We start from the raw sequence: 15536 nt of genomic DNA on the forward strand, positions 1-15536 counted from the left end.
ACATGGAATTTCTGTCTAGCATGAGCCTTCTGTCATGCTATGTGTCTGCGATGCACTTGCTGCAGCTATTGTGTCTGGAGTTATGGGATAGTTGTCACAGACAGAACAATAGCTAAGTGTACTTTGTCTCTATACATTGCACCGATTTTCCACAAAAATTGGTTAGCATGGAAATAATTTCCAGAGCAGAGTCAGTTCAGCTGGCAGAGACTCTTACTACAACACTCAACAGCCCCATGACAGTGACACCACTCATTTCAGTGTCTTATTGATAATTTCCTACCTCTGATTGACTGTTTGCACCAACTACCCACTACTTCACAAGACCTTAGCTGCCAGTTGTACTTCTGTGCTCTTCTCCATCCTCTCTCCCCATCGCTATTCCTTACCTCTACTGTTTATATCCACTGTCGCCCTAGTTTTCAATGTACTAATCCCCCTTGCCTCTCTTCCTTCCCTGACGCCTGCCTCATTGGGGTGGCCTTTTCAAACACACGTAGCATTGGCCTTCTGCACTCCCACTAAAGTCAAGAATGTTAGGCCAATGCTGCATTCTTTCCCCTCTCTTCACCCTTTACCTATCATGTGTGTACAGTGCCTAGCAGAACAGGACCCTGTTCCTAATTGGGACCTCTAGGTGCTGTGTCATTATTAGTCATTATCAGGTCATTGCAGGAACCACGGGTGCTATGAAACCTCAGCTCAAGTGTTTAACGGTGGAACAGCTCTGCCCTCTAATGTATATAAGGCTGTAGTGTGCTGAATGAAAGCTGATACACAGCAGTCACCCAGAACAATTATGCATACTTGCTGGTATTGCATGCTGCCTAGACAGTCATCATGTTTTATTTGTTTTGTATTAGTTTTGGGCCCAGTCATGGCCTTATGTGGTACTATCTGTATAAGGGTCAGGCAACTCATCAGAGCACCACCCAAAAGCTACAGGCCCCAAGGATTCATGCATAAGGAAGGGAAACAGAATTTAATGTAACTGTACAGAAACGAGGCAAGGCATGCAAGGTGCAGGGAATGAGACTGAGCTCTTGCCTCTGAGTGCATATATTTTTCTCCGCACTCATTCAACTCATGGCTTTGTCTCTTCCGTATAACAATGCAGTGTTACTACTGCAATAGAGTTCTGTTGTATAAAAAACACGTTTGAAGTGATGATTGCAAAGTCAAGCATGTACAGGCTAGGAAATGCTCAAGCAACCTTAATTCAGCCCCCCGGGCACATGCATTACAATACTCTTTAATTCCATGATCACGTATAATTTTTTCCCCCGGACCCCTGCCCAATAAAGTGCACAGGATGGATGGCGCTCACTTAGTGAATAATCTTTTGTCCTCATCTTTCTATGTACGCCCACCTCCCCCTCCCCCCGCACTATTTATTGCTCAGGTTAAGATTTTGTCATGGTTATTTTTAGTAAAAGTCAGGGACAGGTCACGGACAATAAACAAAAAATCATAGAAGCCCATGACCTGTCTCTGATTTTTTCTAAAAATAACCAAGACAAAACTGAGGAGAGGGGGAGGGGGGAAAGGAGAACCGAAGCCCAAGCAGGGAGGGATGAGAGCCTAGACCCACTGCAGAAGGTGGGTTCCAACACCCATTGTCGGTGGTGACTGGGAGCTGCAGGGGGCCTCCTCCACCACTTGTAGCAGCAGAGAACTCCAGGGTCCCCCCACCGCCCTTGGTAGCTCAGAGCTCCAGGGCCCCCATCAGCTGACCACGCTGAGGCTGGAAAATGTTACAGAGGTCTCAGAAAGTCACGTAATCCATGACTTCCGTGACATAATCTTACCCTTATTTATTGCCCACCCTCCAAAGCCTGCACTAGTTACACAATCATAAGTTTACTCGCTGAAGTATCTGAGTGCTTCACCAACATAAATACAGTTATCTTCACAACACCCTACGAGCTAAAATGGTGTTGTTCCCATGTTACAGAGGAGAAACTGGGATGGATTACGGCCACCCTTTTCAATGTTTACTAATGTTGGGAACCCAGCTACAGATGCTTAAGGGGTAATTTTTCAGAGCAGAGCTCCCATTGACTTCCGTTGCAGTAGTAGATTCTTAAGTGGGGCAATCAAGAAAGGTGGAAGATAATCAGTGGCCACCTGTGAATGATTTGGTTGAAGTGAGTTGCCCAGCACCACAGGAACTCTTTAGAGGGGCAGGGACAGAATTCAGTTCTTCAGGACAGCATTTGATTGTCTTTGCCATAAGACCATCTTTCCTCTGCCGGTAATTCTTTACCTCATTCACTACATATCTTCCAACTTCTGAAGCAAATGAGCCCCCAATCCTAAGGACAAAAGCCTTATTCATTACAGAGCCTGATTAATTTCCTAAACACCATCTATCCTTTGTAGTGATGGGGCTAGGGGGTCCAGTGGAAAATAGTTAAATTACATGATTACATACTAGAGAAACAAGGTGGATGAAGTAATATCTTTTATTGCACCAACTTCTCTCACCACAGAAGTTGGTCCAATAAAAGATATTACTTCACCTACCTTGTCTCTCTAATATCCTGGGGCTAACCAGGGCCACCCAGAGGATTCCGGGGGCCCGGGGTCTTCGGCGGCGGGGGGCCCTTCCGTTCCGGGACCCGCCGCCGAAGTGCCCCCGAAGACCCGCGGCGGGGACCCCCCGCCGCCGAATTACCGCCGAAGCGGGACCCGCCGCCAAAGCGCAACCCGGGTCGGTAATTCGCGGAGGGGGTCCCCGCTGCGGTCTTCGGCACTTTGGCGGCGGGTCCCGAACGAAGGGCCCCGCCGAAGACCGGGCTGCGCTTCGGCGGCGGGTCCCGCTCCGTCTTCAGCGGTAATTCGCCAGCGGGGGGTCGTTCCGCCCTGGAGTGGAAGGACCCGCCGCCGGCGAAGAAGCAGCTCCTGCGCCCCGGCGCAAGAGTTTGCCGGGCCCCGGGAGTGAGGGACCCGCTCGGGGCCCCGCCGAAATCTGGTGGGGGCCTGGGGCAAATTGCCCTCTGGGGCCTCTGGGCGGCCCTGGGGCTAACACAGCTACAACAATACTGCAAATATGATCACACAATATCATAATCATGCATATGACCAAGGAAACCAAATAAGGTTGCACAGGCAGCCTTTCATTCTGGCATTTCCTAATTTTGGAATGCTTGACTTTGCAACCTTAACATTCGTTTCCTGTCATTTTGGGGATGTAATTTGTATTTTCGTAAAAAGCAATCTGAAAAAAACAAATTTTTATCATGTGGAACCATATTGACTCTCATATGGGTCATGAGCAGGGCTGAGACATTTAGATTTTTGCCTTCCGAGGTAATGGGTAGAGAAGCACAGCCTAGTAGTCCTGTGTGGACCAGCCACTGGAAGGTGGGGGGCAAGGAAGAGACATTGTACCAGTGGGGTTCACAGTTATTTGCTAGAGAATCAGCAACTCTGGGTTCAGTTACAGGTTCTGGGGGTAGGATGTTCTCTCTAGTGGTCAGACTCTTTGTCCCTGTGCCCCCAACATGTTGACTGTCCCCCTTTTCTTCAGCTTTTGTTCCAGACCTGGTTTTCTACTATTTCAACCCTCATCCCACAGCTTTTGTTGCTTTCAGCCTTCCTCTCCTCCCTCTGCTCCTTATCCTTTTGCACTGTAATCAGGCTGCCTCCCCCAAGCTTTCTGGGTGGCAATAGGGGGCATTAAGAATATAGAAAGAAGGTCTCCTTGCTCAGTTCCAATACCTGCCACCACAGTGGTCTCCAGCAGCCAAGAAAAGCCATTGCAAGCTAAATCCTGCTCAGCCACCATGGCCCTGGAATGGAGCATGCTCTGGCTCTGGGGATGGCACATATACAGTCCAATCAGCATGCAGGAGCTATGTGGGGATAGAGCATGCTCAGTGCAGATGGAATCCTCATAAAATGTAGCTGCCAGCCTCTAACATCTCCACTGAGGATGTGCAAACTGTGATTTTTCAGAGGCTTGTAACTTGTCCAAATTTGGGTTTTCACAGGGACCACAGGAGGCACACTGACACCAGGGTGACCCCCACCAAATTTCAAGCCCTTTCTCCAAATCATTGAGGTGCCAGAGTTTCTCATTAAAGCTAAGCATTTAAAATGGGCCAAACAGCATTCTTCTTCACCCTCATTCTTGGCAATAACTGAACATTTTTTGCTGAAACTTACCAAAAAAATCAATCTGAAACCTACACCCAGAATGAAAAACTTCAACCCAAATGGTTTAACTCTGGCAAAAGTATAAGCAACTGAAAACACGGTCTTATCATTCAAAGTGTTAGGCAGCCTGAAGTATAGAGATGGCTAAGAGAACTATTTATAATGTGTTTAGCAGGGTATGCTTGCTCTTGATTTTACCCTTCTTACCTGGATCAATACTCTTCTACAGAGACCAGCTTTCACTAGGGATTTTGCAACCCAGCGAGCTGCATATGCTGCTGAGCGATCAGCTTTGGAAGGATCTTTCCCAGAGAAAGCACCTCCTCCGTGGGCTCCCCAGCCTCCATAAGTATCAACAATGATCTTTCGGCCAGTCAGTCCAGCATCACCCTGTAGGGCAAACAATTACACGTTGACTTGACAAACCCAGGCTCTGTGTATAAATGAATTCCAACACCACTATGGATTAATTGCTTGTATTTATGTCAGAAACAAAATAAGCCCAATCAATGGGTTGCTATCTGTCTCTTTCTAGGCCGTTATTTGATGTAGCCTACGTGGGTAAGGTGGAATTTTACGTAGGATGTGCCACAGTTTGTACTGTAGTAACTCTAAAAGATTGATATGAACACAGCCCATTTTTGAAAGACACAGTAAAACCTATTCCCTTTGTCATTTCCCATATCCTGCATGGAGCATAATGTTGGAACTGCTGGCCACTGAACATGTTTAGTGACACTTTGTGGGATTATTCACCCTTTCAAGGGGAAAGAGCAGTGGTTTACAGTAAAACTCAACTTCACTAAATAAGGCAAAAGGCTAGTCAGGATTTGCCTTTAGTTATCTAGTGAAATCTGTACACCATTGACTAGATTGTACCTTGCAGGCACTGCCCCAGTGGGGAGCTGCACCACTCCAGCACAGGTCATCTGACTCCCAGGCACAATGCCATCCAGTGCACACGGGGGGTGCATGAACTTCAACCCCCCGTTTAAGAGGTGCACATAGTTCCCACCTATGTAGCAAGATGCCTGGAGAAAAGGGGGAAGGAACATTGGCATTATTTACTTCCCAACCCCTCTGGGGAATTGTTATCACTGTGGGGAGTATCTCTATGGCAGTCCAGTACTCACCTGAATTTGGCCATTTGTTACACCACTTGTATAAGGTAGGGAAGAGGTTTTTTATTTTCTTCTCCCTACTGCACACCCATGTAAGGGCTAATCAAAATCAAGCTCCGTGTGGGTAACTGAAACACTGAACTAATTCCAGGTTCTGATGTACGGTGAGGATTGTGTCTCAATCTTAAATTGCACAGCCATCCGAATAGCATTAACCACACAAATTACTCTAAGTGCTAAGCGTTATAGGTATTGTGAAATCAACTCAAGTGCTTCAAGTCAAGAATTTTAGCAAGTAATTTAAGAGTCAGTTTGTTTAATATTCAACTTTCTGTAATGATTGAAGTATATTTTGTCATTGATAAAGATTCAAGAATCTCTACATATCCATTCTTGATTGGCCAAACAATTATAGGATCAGTGTGGATGCTAGCTTCCTCACATCCTCCTGATGACTGAGTATAAGCAGAAGTGACCAAGTTTCCTTAAAAATGTAGTTGAGACTTGTATTGTTTCACTAAATCAGTACATTTAATTGTTTTGAGGGAGAACATTTAGAAAGGACATCGCAGAATGTAATCTCAGTCTATTTATATTAAAAATCTTTCAAAGTACCATACCTTAGGACCACCTTCTATAAACACTTCACTTGGAAGGAGATGATAGATTGTGTTCTCATCTAGATATTTTGCTGGAATCACTTCTTTGACAACTTTTTCCATTAGTTCTTTCCGCATTTGTTGTACAGGCATATCGGGTGCATGATGAACAGAGATCACCAATGTGTGTACACGGATGGGCTCCACTGCTCCATCCTTTTCCTTGTATTCCATTGTGACCTAAAAATCAGCCATGGAAATTCAAATCCAATATTCCCTGACCAGGAGGGGCATCAAACCCAAATGGACAATTAAAACAACTTCATATTTCCCTCTAATAGCAGAAGGAACAGAATTTGGTGAAATCTGATTAGAAGAAGGACTGGATGCTAGATTATTAGTGGTGATGCTGAGATGGAAATACAGACCTCAAAAATGCCAAAAATAAACCACTATCTAATTAAAATAAAGAAGGAGCACTACAGAAGCATACACTCATCTCTAGTTGGCTACAGAGAAACAAAGTACCAGTAATTATAATGAAAAACAAGAGCTTGAGATCCCAGCCAACAAGCATTAAGGTCATTCATAGATGGGGCAGGCTAAAGTGCGAAGGGAAAGGAATTTAAAATACTGATGCTCCAGCTATGGTTAAATTACCCTTTTTGGAAGAAGTTAAATCTAAACACTGAACTGCCGGGAGGCGCTGTACACCGGCATTTCACACTGAAATCAAACCAAATTGCAAACGCTTAGCACCTCTTGGAATTTGGCCTACATCTCTGCTTTGCCTTCATTCCACTGCTTCTTCCTAGTTACAGTATGTAGACTCTAATCATTGGTGATACACGGCAGTGATCAGTGTGACTCGATTCAAATTTAGGGATAGATGCTGGTGTTCGTGGCTACTGACTCCTGCCTTATGACAGTGGAATAAGACTAGGGCTGTCGATTAATCGCAGTTAACTTACACGATTAACTAAAAAAAATTAATTGCAATTAAAAAAATTAATTGTAATTAATCGCAGTTTTAACCCTACTGTTAAACAACAGAATACCAACTGAAATTTATTAACTATTTTTGGATGTTTTCCTACATTTTCAAATATGTTGATTTAAATTACAACACAGAATACAAAGTGTACAGTGCTCACTTTATATTATTATTTTTATTACAAATATTTTCACTGGAAAAATGATAACCAAAGAAATAATATTTTTCAATTCACCTCATACAAGTACCATAATGCAATCTCTTTATCGTGAAAGTGCAACTTACAAATGTAGATTTTTTTTTGTTACATAACTGCACTCAAAAACAAAACAATGTGAAACTTTAGAGCCTACAAGTCCACTCAGTCCTACTTCTTATTCAGTCAATCGCTAAGACAAACAAGTTTGATTACATTTATGGAAGATACTGCTGCCGGCTTCTTTTATTTTTGAATGCAGGGTTTTTTTGTACATAATTCTACATTTGTAAGTTCAACTTTCGTGATAAAGAGCTTGCATTACAGTACTTGTATAAGGTGAATTGAAAAAATACTATTACTTTTGTTGTTACAGCACAAATATTTGTAATAAAAATAAATATAAAGTGAGCACGGTACACTTTGTATTCTGTGTTGTCATTGAAATCAATATATTTGAAAATGTAGAAAAGATCCAAAAATATTGAAATAAATGGTATCCTATTATTGTTTAACAGTGCGATTATTTGCACAATTAATCACAATTAATTTTTTTAATTGCCTGACAGCCCTAAACAAGACATTAGTGAAACCCTGACTTAAGTCAGGCGATTGCTCAGGAAATCAAGATCAGTCTCTTACCAAAATTCCTTTGTCATCTATTACCTGCATCCTTCCCTTACCTGCAGTTTGCATGTATATGAGTGCCTACATGCCAACACTTTCTCATAACATGAAAGAAACCTGCCAAACCAATTTTTGGATTGATTCAAGTGCTAAAAAGGTCATGTAACCATATGATTTTCTTAACCCATGACAACAATACATTTCCAGTAATATCCCAAAGTGCAATAGTACAATGCAACTTAACTCACCACCAATGAACCAGTGACGTTAAACATAATCCGCCTTCTCCTCCAACAATTACCCACACTTCCAATTCCCACCCCCCATTCAGTTCTCCTCTGCCTTGTGAGAACATATGTACATTACATTTTCTCCCTAGTAAGACAGTTAAGTCTAACCACTCAGCTAGCAAACCCACTTATGACAGTACTGGAAGGCTAAGGGGATGACTAACCAGATATGCAGCCTGTGACTTCTAGGTCATTGCTTCAAATGTAGCCTGTGGCAGCACTGACTAAAAGATCTGGGGGCCTGAGAGAAGTAAGTGGGTTGTCCCAGTCCAGTTGCCTCACAAAACGTGTCCATACCACAAAAAACACCATCCTAGCTGGTACTAACTGATCATGTTAGTGTCCAGGGAGACAAATATGTTCCTCTCACTCCTTATGTTGGTCCCAAGAGTCATGACTGAGGCACTGGCAGGACAGTTTGGACCAGGCCATCCGTGCAGTGGATATGAAAATGCCATCTCCTGGCCTGTCTAATCTAATCCATTCAAGCACACAGAATTCATGTCACTGCCACACCAGCTGTTCCTTCATTTCTTGAAGAACGTGAATCGGGTCTAAAATCAATTGTGCAAATTAAGGGGCACAGCCCTTTTTAAATCTGATTCATAATCCATATTATTTACTAACCTGTGTTTTCCCATCTGGTCTAATCCAGGGCCATGTTCCATTCCTCTCCAGGGCTTTAATCTTTGCATTAAGTTTGTGTGCAAGTAGGATTGTTAGAGGCATGCATTCCTCGGTTTCATCAGTGGCATAACCAAACATCAAACCCTGCATTGAGGCAACAGAAAATAAAACATAATTCCAAGGCATTTATTTCCATTTTCTGTTCATGGGAACAGGCATCTGTGACATGGAGTCTGGGTGTAGTGTCACTTGCTTCTTTACACATACACCAGTCTTGAGATCAAACTGCCGACCAGTGTAATCCCTTCTTCCAGGAATCTCAGACCAACAGCATTGCCTGGTTCCCAAGAAATAACTCCATCTCATCAAGAACCCACTCTAATCAGAGACCAAGAAAATGAGGGAACTCCTGTTGTTTGCACAGCTCCACACCCACTCCCAAAGCCACCTGTACACACAACCATCCATAACCCCAAACACCATAGCATGTCCTTTTAAGAATCAAAATTTGCTCACACTAAGAACTTGAAAGACTAACAGCGCCACCTGATGACACCTGCCATAACAAAAAGTTTAATTGTAGCTTTAGCCTTTAGAGTCGTTGGATATGTGAAGGCAGCACTTGTTGAAACCAATACGGGCCAGGTTTTTATTAATTGTTATTGTTATTAATCATGTACACAATATTTAGTTCAAACCCACATGCTTTAATTATCTACCGTGTATACTGTATAGTCTTTTTTTTTAAATGTATATTGAACTGGGCTCTAAATGTTTAAAATAAAGACACTTTACCTGGTCCCCAGCTCCAATGTCATCGTCACTCTTGCCATGGGAGACAGCATGTTTGATTTCTTCACACTGTTGTTCTAGAGCTACCAGCACTGTACAAGTCTTATAGTCTAATCCTGGTGAAGAGAAGTGGAAGTGAATGATACCACAATATTCTTCTTCTGTTTGTTTTCAGAAATAAGTCAGCTATAAAAGCATCATTTCACAGATAGGACAAAAAAAGTTGGCTGAAGATTTGAGGCATTTGGGTTACAAACACAAAGTGTAGGAATTAACCTTTTGCCAGCAGCTTGGCTTTGTCTCCCTCCAGTGGGTAGGCCATGTATAAATATTTGCACATTACAGTCCCCAAGCTATTCTGGTCGTTTAGGCTAATTAGCAGAAGCTCATGCTTTTCCTGAGGTGTTAGATTCTATCCCATAGGTCATGCAACCAGAGACATTGTCCATGTTCTGTTATTGGTGGACAAATGCCAGTGCCTAAAGTCATTTAAGTAGGAAAGTTTGAAGAGTGTTGTGAAAGGAAGCAGGGCTTTTATTCATTGTCTCTTGTAAAGGGCACTTGATGAAACTAGACAAAAGTATATCTGAGATGAATTCAGGGAAATGCTGACATAGAGTAGTCACGTAGGGGATTCACTGCTGCAGGAACCCATTGTAGCAACGACATTAGTAGGAATATTGAAGAATTCCCTTGTGCATGAACTTCAAGTCTCACAGATTACTCAAACCAAGACCAATTATCCTGTTTTTATAATAAGCCATTTGCCTGCAGACAAGCCATATTCCATGCCTAAGCATCCTGTCATTTGTGCAAGCTCCAATTCCACTACTTCATTGGGAATGGTGGGGGTTCAGCACTTCTAACAATCAATTTCTGAGTGACATGTCGACTCAAGGCCACATCCAATACACATCCATATTTATATTATCTTTTTTCCTCCTGCAGAATCAGAGTCACCCATGATGTTATTTCACTGAGGACTGTTACAGAACTGGCTATGAACCAGGAAGCAAGTACATAACTCACCTTTTGAAGAGTCATCATAGCCTATCCTCTTGAGGGTCTCTCGCACAATTTGCTGGTAATCCACTACAGCTTTGGAAGTGATCTCTCCACAGAGCAAGATCATCCCCGTTTTGGCCACACATTCTGTAGAGTTGAAATAACATTACAGTAAAATGAAAGTTCTCGTTATGTGTATAGGCTTTTGAAAGAGTATTTGGTCCTAGAAGCAACTGTATAGTACAGTTTGAGGCTGATTGGACGGAGCACATTATGAAATTGCTTCAGTAAAAGTCTTAAGCTTGGCCTAATTTTTAAACCTGTCTTGATACCAATCACAGACTCTTGTCCTTTGCAACAATGTGGGATGGATCCTGTCTACTCCAGTTGCTTTATACTGTTCTGGCCACCTGAGATTCCCTTGGTGAAACTGAATCCCCTGGTGGTGCAAAGCCAGCAAGACAGGTCCCCCTGGCCCTGGACATGGGGAGAGTTCTCAGTAAAGAGCGAGCATCATCAGAATGGCTCTGTACTCCATCAGGTGCCAGTTGCCACGACATCTGGCTGTTCAGCAGACCAAGGAGGCAATTTATAGCACTTTGAAGTGTGACCCTGTGATCCTGTGACTGTTCCCTTCCAATTGCCTGTTGCACCACTTGATGCCTCTTATCTTGGTTTAGACTGTAAACTTTGGGGGCAGGAATAGTCTTAGACCCAGATTTCTAATGGTATTTAGCCATTGTTGCGCAGAATGTTGCAACGCCTAGAGAGACACTTAGGAGCCAAAATGCCATGGACAGTCTATGGGAATTAGGCTCCCAAGTGCTTAAATCCCTTTTGAAAAGAGGATTTAGGCTCCTAAATCAGTTAGACATTGTAGCGCTGATTGCAGCAACCCCTAAATACCTTTAAAAACCTGGACCTTAGTGTCTACAGTGGCAAGCCCAGCAAGGTCAGATTTGAAGTGAGACCCCCCAGGTGCTACTACAATACAGTCTCTCAATTTACAGCACGTACAACAAAGTGGCTGTCCTGAGCTGCAGGCACCTTTGTCTAAAGTTAAAACACAATCAGATGAAAGCCAGCAGCTGCTCCTCGCTCTCAAAACAAAAAACCAGCCAACCAAAATCATTGTGCCCAGACAATACCTCTGCCCACAGACCATTAATGCTTATTGGGTGTGGGGCTGGATACCCACCTCTGCTAAATCCAAGGTGGGTCACAACTTGCTATTATAAATGTCCGAGGCACCCTTTGCCTCAGACCCTTTGCACTACTGCAATAATAGGTGTACAAAATAAGCCTTGTGAGGTATATGAAAGCTAGTAAGATGCTGATTATTAATATCATTGCAAAATGCATGTGTTAATTATGAATTCCCTCAGTATGATGTTACTAGAACATGTTTCAGCCAGACAGCCTAGCCCAGGTGATAAACAGGTCTGTTCTAGACAAAGAAATGTGGGTTTACCTTAATTTCCATGTTAGCAATACACAGAGCCATCAAGCTAAACCAGCGGGATTTATTCTGATCCTGAACTGGAGAGACAGAGAATTAACATGGCTCCTGCACCCAGGGTGACCAGATAGCAAGTGTGAAAAATTGGGATGGGGGTGGGGCGTAATAGGAGTCTATATAAGAAAAAGCCCCAAATATCGGGACTGTCCCTATAAAATCAGGACATCTGGTCACCCCACCTGCACCCCAGAGAGACGTAGGAGACTGAATTCCCAGGAGGCCTTTCTGACTTGAAAGACATCCCTTCAGGGATATAAGGAACAAAGAGAGATTCCATCTTTATCTTTTACCTTAGGAGACAAAGAAACCACATGATTTGATCTCTCTGATGAGTCCTGGCCAGCAAAAGCTGGAAAGGCGACTGTGGATGAGAGAAACTGCCTTGAATAAAGACTGTGTATCTTGCTAGATTAAGTTTTAGACTTTTAGATTCATATTTTCACTTTTATTTGCTTGTAACCAGCTCTACTTTTATCTTGCGTATTTGGTATCACTTAATCCATGTTCTTTGGTTAATAAACTTGCTTTGCTTTCATTATAAATCATAAGTGCTCTGTAAGTTCAGTAAAGTGTGTGCTTCCAGCAACCTAGCAAGTTGGAGTGTTTAATATCTCTGTAAAGGCAGCAAACACCATTTTCTCTATGAGGATCCCTGCAGTAGGACAATTTTGGGGTGAATTCAGAGCTGGAAAGATACTAAGGTCTGCAAGGAGTAATCAGTTTGGGCAAAGCCAGGGTGAAGCTGTGATGGGATACCTGGGGTACATCCTGAAACTGTGGGACCGCTGTGCCCCCTTGTCACAGAGTCCCCAGGCGATGCTCTGGAACTGCTCCCCACAAAGCCAGTCAGGACTTTGGGGAGCCTCCTCTCCCTTGGAGCAGACTGTCTTCAGGGCAAGAAGCTCACATGGCTTCACCTTCCTGGGTCTGACCTTGGAGCATTCAGCATCCTCTGCCCCTCCGTGCGCTTCCCGCAGCGAGTCCACCCAGGCAGGGTCCTGGGGAAGTCAGAGGGTCCTGCACCCCCACTTCACAGTCAGACATGACTCTTAGCCAGCCAGTAAAACAGAGATTTATTTAGATGACAGGAACACAGTCCAAAACAGGTCTTGCCGGTACAAACAACAGGACCCCCTTTAGTTAGGTCCATGTGGGGCCCCCAGGGAGGCCACAGCCCCGTTGGGAAGCCCAAGCCCTGTCGGAGCACCCTTCTCCATTTCCCAGCCAGCTCCAAACTGAAACTCCCTCCAGCCTCTCACTCAGCCTCCCCCCGGCTCCTCCCCCAGCCTTTGTCCTTTTTCCAGTTTCCCAGGCAGAGGTGTTACCTGGCCTCCTACCCCTCTCCTGGGGTCTCAGGTTACATGCTCAGGTATGCTCCCTTCCCCAAGGCAGGCCGTCCCAGCACAACTCCCCTGCTATCTTCCCAAGTCAATGTGAATACTCCCCACTCAGCATTCACATAACACATCAAGAATATTCCCACTTCATCACACCCCTTAACTCTCCAGCCTGGGCTGTCTCTTTCAGTGCTTTGTTAGTGACTAGCAGCAAACCTCTTCAGGTGCTGTGGTCACTTAGTTAAAAAAAAAGCAGGGAAACGCCCAGCTAAATTACATGAATGCTCTCTAAGCCACTCATGAACCATTCACAGAGAAACACCAGCAAATTCCCCCAGCCTTGCACCCCAGAAATGTACTGTTTTACACTGCTCAAGACTTTCTCTTGAACAATGCAGGTTCATTAATTAGTTTGCCACTTCATCTAAGAATAGTGGATGTGCACCAGCCTGTGTAATCTGAGTAAATTCCCCATGAATTTAGACAAACTCACTGGTAAAGATAAGACATTAAAATAAGTTTATTAACTACAGAAAGACAGATTTTAAGTGAGTGTAAGTGGTAGGCATAAAGGTCAAAGACAGTTACCTAAGAAATGAAAAGTTTAAAATCACAGTCTAAATCCTAAACTCTATTAGACTAAGGAGGATTTGAATCAAACAGCTTTTCCCAACCCACTGGATGTCACAAGCAGGTTACATATCTTAATACACAAGCTGAATTTCCTTCTCAGGCCTGGTCTACACTAGGACTTTAATTCAAATTTAGCAGCGTTAATTCGAATTAACCGTGCACCCGTCCACACCAGGAAGCCATTTAATTCGACATAGAGGGCTCTTTAGTTCGAATTCTGTACTCCTCCCCGACGAGGGGAGTAGCGCTAAATTTGACATGGCCATGTCGAATTAGGCTAGGTGTGGATGCAAATCGAACTTAGTAGCTCCGGGAGCTATCCCACAGTGCACCACTCTGTTGACGGTCTGGACAGTAGTCCGAGCTTCGATGTTCTGACCAGCCACACAGGAAAAGCCCTGGGAAAATTTGAATTCCTTTTCCTGTCTGGACAGTTAGAATCTCATTTCGTGGTTGGACATCGTGGCGAGCTCAGCAGCACTGGCAGCAATGCAGAGCTCTCCAGCAGAGGAGTTCATGTAATCTCTGAATAGAAAGAGGGACCCAGCATAGACTGACCGGGAAGTCTTGGATCTGATCGGTGTGTGGGGCGAGGAGTCTGTGCTTTTGGAGCTGTGCTCCAAAAAACGGAATGCAAAGACCTACGAGAAGGTCTCCAAAGCCATGAGAGACAGAGGATACAGGCGGGATGCAACGCAGCGCCGCGTGAAAATCAAGGACCCCAGACAAGGCTACCAAAAAATCAAAGCGGCAAACGGACGCTATGGAGCCTGCCACCACTGCCCCACCAGTGACCATGGACTCTGACGATGGGACAGTGTCGATGGACAGTTCCTCGGCGATGTTCATGGACGGGGAAGATGAGGAAGGGTTTGTGGAGGATGAGGCAGGTGACAGCGCTTACAACGCTGGTTTCCCCGACAGCCAGGATCTCTTCATCACCGTCACAGAGATCCCCTACCAACCCTCCCCGGCCGTTAACCCAGACCCTGAATCAGGGGAAGGAGCAGTCGGTAAGTGCTTTAAACATGTAAACTTTTATTCTTAATATAACAGGAATCTGAAGTATGTGAAAAGGAGGTCTCTATATATATGGGGATAGAACAGAAATCCTCCTGGGAGATCTTCACGAAGCTCTCCTGGAGGTAATCGAAAAGCCTCCGCAGGAGGTTCCTGGGGAGAGCTGCCTTATTGGGTGCTCCGTGGTAGCACACTTTTCCGTGCCAGGCTTTCATGAGGTACTCAGGGAGCATTGCCTCCCCGAGCATGGCTGCATAGGGCCCTGGTTTGTGCTGGCTTTCACGCAGCATGCGCTCTCTATCTCCTTCAGTGACCCTTCCTCAGGGTGATCTCGCTCGGAGACTCCTGCATCTAATTAGGGGAATTACTGTAATGTTATGCCTGGTCCCGGCATCTAGTACACATACGGTGACAGTGACAAAAGGCAAAACATGCTCCATGGTTGCCACGCTATGGCGTATGCCAGGGCAATCCAGGGAAAACGGGCTTGAAATGATTGTCTGGCGTTGCTTTCCCGGAGGAAGGGATGACTGACGACATTTACCCAGAACCACCCGTGACAATGAAATTTGCACCATCAGGCACTGGGATCTCAACCCAGAAGTGCAAGGGTCG

The 15536-nt window shown here is 44.4% G+C and overlaps 1 pseudogene; it reads right to left on the reverse strand.

Annotated features, from left to right (window-relative positions):
• LOC120408141 overlaps positions 1 to 15536 on the reverse strand; it is a 40627-nt pseudogene that overhangs the window by 11052 nt on the left and 14039 nt on the right.

The sequence above is a fragment of the Mauremys reevesii genome, linkage group 6 (genome assembly GCF_016161935.1).
Source record: "Mauremys reevesii isolate NIE-2019 linkage group 6, ASM1616193v1, whole genome shotgun sequence".
In the NCBI taxonomy this organism is placed as follows: domain Eukaryota; kingdom Metazoa; phylum Chordata; order Testudines; family Geoemydidae; genus Mauremys; species Mauremys reevesii.